The sequence below is a fragment of the Lupinus angustifolius genome, chromosome LG10 (genome assembly GCF_001865875.1).
Source record: "Lupinus angustifolius cultivar Tanjil chromosome LG10, LupAngTanjil_v1.0, whole genome shotgun sequence".
Classification (NCBI taxonomy): Eukaryota; Viridiplantae; Streptophyta; class Magnoliopsida; order Fabales; family Fabaceae; genus Lupinus; species Lupinus angustifolius.
This window is the reverse complement of record NC_032018.1, coordinates 9,727,105-9,736,052: the sequence shown is the minus strand read 5'-3', so window position 1 is coordinate 9,736,052 and position 8,948 is coordinate 9,727,105. Positions and strand designations below refer to the sequence as shown.

The following is an 8,948-nucleotide window of genomic DNA, read 5'->3' as shown; positions in this document are numbered from 1 at the left end:
TCTTAAAATAATGTAAAAGATGGAAACAAAATTTTGAGCAATACTTTGGGCAATTATCAAATATTTCAAAGATCAACTTATTTTGGAGGTGAAGGTTGACTGAAATTCATAGTTTTACGAGTGATAACTAACAGTCATTTTCAGGGATAACTAAAAGAAATCTCATGTTTATCCAGACTCTCTTATCCCACTTTCAATATACATTAAAAGTATTATTCCACATATTAATGCAAATATTGTTGGATATTCCAAGTGTGAATTAAGAAGTCTCACATTGTGTAAAAATAGATGAGATAACGAGCATATAAGTGGATGAATCCATAGACCTAATGCCTTAAAGTTTTGGGTCAAGATGTGGTGTTAAGTCCACTTATATGCTTCTTTCACTTAGCACATGGAGGAATGTTGTAACCCATGGATGAAGATCTTCCAACAAGTGGAATCAGAACCGATGGTTCGATGGCTCAACAAAGTATTAAAGTGACAAGTGGTCGGTAGATCTATGAGGGATCCTTGTGTCGAAAGTGTTCCTCACGAGAGGTCAAGGCGGTGTGTTCCATTGATGGCAAAAAAGATTCACTCGTATTGTAAATCATCTAGTTGCCCTAGATAAACTTCTTATCAAAGGAGAACTTATTAACAAAGTTTTACACTGTCTTAACAAGAGATGGCAACCTAAAGTAACGACTATCATGGAATCTATGGACCTTGATTTCATGCCTTTGACAACATTGTTTGGAAAGCTTCAAGAGTACGATATGGAGCTTAGACGCCTAACCATGCACGAAGAGTCAGACCGCAAAAGGAAATGCATATCTCTCAAAGCAACAATATCGCAACCTACTGAAGAGATAGATGATGCTAACTCTGACTCTGACATTGATGATGAAACGTTAAACCTTCTCGTACGAAAGTTTGGGAAATTATTGAAGAAGAAAGGAGGTTGGTTTCAAACATTTCTAGAACAAAGAAACGTGCGAATCAACAAGAAAAGGCAAAAATAAAGAGCGCCTTACTTGCCATGAATGTGGTAAGTCGGGACACATGACATTTCAATGTCCCATTTACCTAAAGAAGGTTGATTTAGAAAAGAGCACTCCCCGATGCTATCGTGTTATCTAATAATGTAAAGTTTGTCGGCTATCGTGTTAATAACATATATATGGTTGACCTGGAGGATGTCACTTCTCTTTTCTCAAAATGTTTTATTTCAAAAGAAGATGATATATGACTTTGGCATAGACGGGTCGCTCACATTCATGTGAAGCATCTAGAAAAATTATCTAAAAATAATTTGGTTATTGGTATGCCAAAACTTGATTTTAAAACTCAAGATTCTTGTGACATGTGTCAAAAATGTAAACAAGATAACAATTCTTTTGGTAAAAAGAATGTGATATACACTACTAGACCTTTGGAGCTTCTCCATATGGACTTGTTTGAACCATCGCAGATCATGAGTTTTGGTAGAAGTTTTTATGCTTTGATAATTGTTGACGATTTTTCTAGATTCACATGGACCCTATTTTTGGCGTCTAAGAACAATGCATATAAATCTTTTAAATGTTTGGCTAAACAAATTCAAAACCAGTTTAACCTTAAAATTATTTACATACGATCCGACCATGGTGGAGAATTTGAAAACCATAAGTTTAATAAATTTTGTAATAAGCATGGCATCATGCATCAGTTCTCGGCTCCTCGTACCCCTCAATAAAATGGAGTTGTTGAGAGGAAAAATCGATCCCAAGAACCATGCTAAACGAGAGCAAGGTTCCCAAATATTTTTGGGCTGATGCAGTACACACTGCTGGTTATGTGATGAATCGTATACTTCTTAGACTTGCTTTTTCAAAAACTCCATATGAGATTTTAAAAGGTTCAAAATTGAATATTGCTCATCTTCATGCATTCGGGTGCAGATGTTTTATTTTGAATAATGGAAAAAGAGCTTTGGGAAAATTTGACTCGAAGGCTGGTGAGGGCATATTCCTAGGGTATTCATTATACAGTAAGGATTTTCGTGTGTTTAATAAGTATTCCATGCAAGTAGAAGAGTCTTTACATGTTCATTTTGACAAATCTTATCCAAAAGAGAAGAGAAAGGTCTTTCCTGATGATATTTCAGGTGTGCTAGAAGAAGCATATTCAAGAGACATGAACCAAAACAAAGAAGAAGCAGAACAAATAGTTCAAGATGAGCATCAGGACATGCCGATTGCATAAAAGACCAAAAAGGATCATCCACTAGAGAAGGTGATAGATGACATATCTACGGGGGTGGTAACTAGTAATTCTTTATACAATTTCTGTAATTTTGTTGCATTTGTGTCTCAAATCGAGCCAAAGACCATTGATGAAGCCATCGAGGATGTACACTAGGGTATAGCTATGCAAGAGGAGCTAAACCAGTTTGAGTGTAATAATGTGTGGGACTTGGTCCCTAAACCAAAAGAACATCCATTGATTGGTACGAGATGGGTCTTTCATAACAAGCTAGATGAATCTGGCTTGATCATTAGAAATAACGCTCGCTTAGTGGCCAAAGGCTACAACCAGGAGGAGGGCATCGATTATGATGAGACCTACGCTCCTGTAGCCAAACATAAGGCCATTAGGATGCTCTTATCCTTCGCATCTATCATGAATTTTAAGCTATTCCAAATGGATGTTAAGAGCGCATTTTTAAATGGCTATATTTAAGAGGAGGTGTACGTACACCAACCACCAGGGTTTGAAAACTTCAAATAGCCGAACCACATATATAAACTTAAGCAGGCCCTTTATGGCCTGAAACAGGCTCCTAGAGCCTGGTACGATAGATTGAGTTCATTCCTATTAGAGAAAGGGTTCGAAAGAGGTATGGTCGACATCACTCTCTCTATCCGTAGATTAGATAATCATGTTTTACTTGTTCAAATCTATGTTGATGATATAATCTTTGGATCTACTAATGACATCTTTTGTAAGGAATTTTCTGAGATGATGCAGGGCGAGTTCAAGATGTCGATGATGAGTGAGATGACCTTCTTACTTGGGCTTCAGATTAAACAAATAGAAAGTGGCATCTTCATTCATCAATCGAGCAATGTAAAGATGCATCTACTCCTATGGTGTCCTCATGTTATCTAGATAGAGATGAAAAGGGAAAAGTTATATAGATAACCAAATATCGTGGGATTATCGGCTCGTTATTATATTTGACTACAAGTCGCCCCGATATTATGTTTAGTGTTTGTATGTGTGCTAGATTTCAAGCTTTGCCTAAAGATTCACATTATAGTGTTGTTAAACGCATCATGAGATATTTAAAACGAATAATAAATATGGGATTATGGCATCCTAGGGATGCCTCAATGTCCTTGGTAGGTTACTCTGATTCCGACTTCGCTGGATGTAAGTTAGATCAGAAGAGCACTAGTGAGACTTGTCATTTATTAGGCAGTTCCTTAGTGGCATGGCACAGCAAAAAGTAAGCATGCATTGCTTTGTCCACCGCAGAAGCGGAATACTAGAAAAGATCCCCATTAGTTGCGCTCAAATCCTTTAGATGAAGCAACAACTTAAGGACTTTGGGCTTAAACTAGAAAAGATCCCCATTAAGTGCGATAATACGAGTGCCATCAACCTTTCCAAGAATCTCGTTTTGCATTTGAGAACCAAGCATATAGAGATTAGCCATCACTTTTTACGTGATCATGTGCAAAAGGGCGATTGTGTGCTAGAATTATAAATCCTTGATGAAAAATATCTTGATTGAGTTTATGTTATTGCCTTGCATGATTATTTGCCTTGTATGCTTCAAAATGAAAATATGTTGAATGCTAGTTCTTCCTTATATGATCCATGATTCTATAAATAAGCTCTATGAATATATGTGACTGCTCAATATTGCCTTCTATAAGTTAGAAATCTTTGCATGCTTTTAAACATCCAAAATGTTCTTGATTCTATAAATCTGATGTTATTTAAGCGATTAAGTCCTTATTTTAATCGATTACCTAGGCACAATTTTTAAAACCTGTGTTTTTAACTTTGTTAATCGATTAAGTCTGGTAGTTAATTGATTAATGGCAGCAGATAAATAGAAACAGAAGCGTTTCTGGGCATTGTTCAAAACCTCCTTCATCCCCTTTTCTCTCAAATCTCGAAGGAACAAGGTCAATGTCAATCCCAAGCTTTGACCTAGCCTAAAACCGAATACTCCAACCCCATTCCATTCCATAAACCTTCTTTTCCATCATTGATTTCCAAGAAATCCCTTTACCCCAATTCTAAACCCTAAGATAGGTTTTCCGTGATTCCCTTCTTAAACCTCCAAATCAACTTGGTCTTTCAGCTACAAATGGAAAGAGGTCGTGCAAAAAGGATTAAAACAACCGCTCAACGTCCACCACGTGCTCCAAAAGCTGTATCTTCGAATCAACATATGAGGCAGGACCTTGTAGACCCATATTACTCTCTGATTTTGCAAGAGACTCAGTTGTCCAAGTTTTAGAGAAGAAAGCCTACGTACATAAGGTATGCCAACTTAACTTGGTTAGCGGAACAAAACTTCGATTTTTCGCATGGAATGCAAGCACAACGGGTTGTCCCCTTTTTGGAATTGAAAGGTAGAATTTACCCTGCTCTAGTTAGGGAATACTATGCTAATTTTAGATACAAGGATGGGAAGTATTAGTCTATGATATCTGGAAAACTATTTGAGCTAAGTGATGACATATTCAAGAATATGGATGGACTATCGACTAATGGTGCTAGCCTAGGAGATTGTGAGTGGGTTAACAACTCTTTTGATGCTGCTGAAGTGTATAAGTCGTATTTGAGGAGACCTCAACTATATGTTCAAGGAGAATTGACAAAAGCTGGGTCATTATCCGTAGAGAATAGGCTCCTCCACTATCTGATTGCATACATATTGATTCAAAGGAACACAAATCATGCACAACCTACCGTGAATGATTTGAGGTTCATGTATGTCATCAAGAAAAATGTGATGATTAATTGGCCTAAAGAGATCATGAAGGTCATGGATAGTGTCTCTATATTGTAATCGAAGTTGGTTACCTACAGTATTTTCATCTCGCACATCATTGACTATCTGAATATTGATGTTTCTCATACTATTGTTGTGGAGTGTTCTGATAAAGATCACTTGATTGATGAAATTTTGATCTACGATATGGGCATCTACAAGTATGGCAACACTTGGCAATACCAGGAGGATTTCAAAATTATGAACCTCGACCCATCTGGTGAGGATGATCAAGCTGAAACACATGAGCTGAACACTACAACTCAGGGGGAGTCTTCTGAAAATGCAACACAAGAACCAGCCTTTGGACCAGCTCTCTTAGATGTTACGGAACAGCGACTTAACAACAGGATGGATCTACATTTTCAGTCTTTGAAGGACACATACCATACTGATTTAGAGAACTTTGAAGAGCGTCAGATTGCCTGCATAGATAATCAATATCAAACCTTGAGGAACTTCGTTCAGACCACTGCTGATTCACAAAGCAAGAGGTCGTGTGTCGAGTTCAACAAGTTGAGCATCCTCATCAAGGTTGGTGGTGGCACGATCATTCCTGACGATAAAGACCCTCCATCTCATCCCTAGTTAGGAGACCTTAGATCCATAGGTTTCCTTAGGTTTATCCTTCCTAGTTTATGGATTATGTTGATCCTTGCTTTCCTATTGAGAACTTCATTTTCTATTTTGCTTTTGCATATGGATTGTAATAGCTAACTACTTATCTTCTACTAAGCTTGTGTTGGTATTATGCTTAATTGTAGCTTGTTGTTTACAATTGGAAGTAATGCGTTACTATTTTCAAATTGTCTATTTCATGCTTAATAGATAATTATGTCATAAATAGTATGCATTTATGTTTAATGGATCTTGATCATGTTTTGTGTATGTACCCCTGTAGATTGATTAAGCCTGTATTTTATTGTTCAGTTATATCACTACTTAATCATTTCATGCCTAATTCGACTTTACATAGCCTTTCATGCCATTAAATCAGTTATGTCACTATCTATTGTCAATTTAATCGATTATGTGCTGTTTTTAATCGTTTAAATCCTATGAAATTGAACATTTGTGCAATTTTCTTACAGTTGCTTGATTAATTAAACGCCCAAAACTAATTGATTAATTACAGTCTATCTTAACCATATAACTCTTCTGACTTTTGACTAGAATTGAATATTCGTATCTTTTTTATAATGTCAAAAGGGGGAGAAAGGTTGCTTGTTGTATTTGATGTATTTGCAAGTTGTAAAATAGCTTCCATAGTAATCATTGCTTACCTAAGGGGGAGATCAAGCGCTTCAACTTTGAATTCACAACCGCTATAAAATGTACAACATCGTCAAGCTATTTCATCAAATTTGATGTGGTGTTTGATGTGGTGTTTGTCATCATCAAAAAGAAGTGTCAAGGATTGTACTAGCAATGTTTTGCCGATGTTTTGATGAAGGCAAGGAGTTAGTAAAAGCTTGAAGATGACTCAAAAATCAACATGCCTAGAACTCAAGGTCATATCTAGACTAGGTTATATCAATAGAGTTAAATTTCTAAGTAGTCTGGGATGTGTGCCTCAGTTAGTGAGTCTAGGTTAGGTAAACTTAGATTCAAGTCTCACAAGCCATAAATGTTGACATATCATATTCATGAGGCATATCATCTAGTTTATTATGTGTTCATGCATTAATCATACATGTTATATGTGCATATTAGGCATAACATAATTGCTAAAACATGTATAGGTGTCAAGCATAACATATAAGTAGTTTACCATTTAATCATGTATTGAAATATGTTGGTTAATCTATTAACTCCGAGTCTTAATCGATTAACGTGTTGTTTTATGTTTTCTGTTTAAACTGTTTTAACTGCGTAACTGAAAAAAATGGTTTGTGGAGCCATGTCCATTTTGTGTAAATTGTGTTAAATTGAAGAAACGTGTAGCCTTGCATATCATTGTTAGAAACTATTAGAGATCATATTGTTTCCATGATTTACTACATCATTTAGGCAGAAGAGAGATGCATGTGTGAGAAAGAGAGATTAACATGCTTAATTGATATTGTTCATGATGTATTTGCATGTAGTTTTAATTTGCTTAATCTCATTCATACTATCTTACATGTTCGTGCATTCTGTTTAGAGATTTTCGAGAAAGATTCTGTATTATCTATATTTTGCATTAACTCGCATACATTCATGATGACTTGTGTTACTTGAGTGTGGGTTAACCATTGAGTTTTCATTGTTGTAATTTGAACATATTAGTGCTTAGTAAAACTCTATTTTTGTATATTGTTTTGTACATTAGGTTTTGTCTCTTGGTGTCTTACCACCATTGAGATTTAGTGAATCTTCACCAAGGCTTGGAGGTTTTGAATTTAGAGCGAAAATCTTGGCTGGGGCTGGATCGCGATAGGGATAGTCAAACCAAGGTTAGAGGTTCTTGAAATTCAAGAAAGAAGCGTCTAGAGTCTTGTAATTGAATCGGTGTATGTAACAATACAATGCTTTCAATATAGAGAAGAGAAATCTCCCAAGATCAGAAGGGGAGGTCTGGATGTAGTTTGCAAGTAGACACGCAAACAAACCAGGATAAAAATCCTATTGTGCAAGTTGTTCTCTCTCAATCTCTTTTATAATTCAACTATTTTAATTCGTGTATTAACCTGATATTTTCCAAACTGCTATTGTGCCATATCTTTGTTAATTGTGCATAAAAATATTTGTTGTCTCTCTGCTAGTTTATTGGTAACTTGCTGTGCAAGAAGCCAATCTACCAATTTTGTCTCTGATACGTTTTAATTGAGTAAGCTCACTGGTTAATCGATTACCTGGGCTGTTTTCCAGAACTGGGTTTTGGGTGCGAAAAGCGGTAATTGATAACCGCTACACTTATTCAACCCCCCCTTTCTATGTGTGTCTAGACCACTGATACCTAACAATATTGATGTATGACCACATCTATCACAGTAAAAGCAAGTAGGCATTTTATGATTATATCTATTATGCATGTGAGCTACTTGTTTCCTCTATGTTTTTTCTATTATTCTTAGGTTGGTAGCCTAGACCTGCATGGTTACCTACATTTCAAGGGGTTTTAAACCTTCTACAATTGGCAAGGGTTTTGAACCTTTTTGGGCGACTTTGTTCCATTGTTTTGCAGAAACCGAATTGATTTTGGACGAAACGGAGAGGAAATGTGGCAAACCTAACCTAGGGTTTTGATTTGGGGAAAAACGGGATTGAAGTGAAATAGGATGAAATTAGAGATTTCTAGAAGATTAGAGAGGGTTAGGGGTGAGGTTTATTTAGATTAATGCACTTGGGTCAGTTGTATCACGGTTACAGAGACTCAAAAGGAAGAGGAAATAGAGAAAATGCCGAAAAAAAGTGTGAAACCGAAGTGTTGTCTGCACTTAAACTGCTGGTTTTAATCGATTAACGGGCCTGGTTAATCGATTAAAATCATACGAAAAATGATTTTTCAAAACTGATGCCCAGGTAATCAATTAACTTTAAAAATTAATCGATTAATTTTGATGTTTTAATCGATTAAACATGGTAATTTTTACATCATGCAGAACGGTTTCAACTTTTTGGGACTTATGCATGAATTTTGAAAGATTAATCTAAACATATGTAATCACACAAAAAAGGAATTATTATGAGATATCATTTTGCATTTTAAGACATTTCATTAAATCAAGAGACTAATAAGCATGTAGAAGCAAGACATAAACTAAACACCTAGACAGTTTTAATCAAGATATTGTTCATCAAGAATTCCAAGTTCTCTCCTTAGAACATAGAAAGTATCCCGTGGAAGGGGCTTGGTGAAAATATCTGCTAACTGTTTAGAGGTTTCAACAAATTCAAGCACGCAGTCACCTTTTTGTACATGATCACGTAA

At 36.0% G+C, this 8,948-nt stretch overlaps 1 long non-coding RNA gene across 1 annotated transcript in view; it reads left to right on the top strand.

Moving 5' to 3' along the window:
- Positions 475-8,948, top strand: part of LOC109358206 — a 16,957-nt gene continuing 8,483 nt past the window's right edge. Inside the window, exon 1 of the long non-coding RNA XR_002108928.1 lies at positions 475-549. This is a non-coding gene — a long non-coding RNA (uncharacterized LOC109358206). The remainder of the gene's footprint in view (positions 550-8,948) is intronic.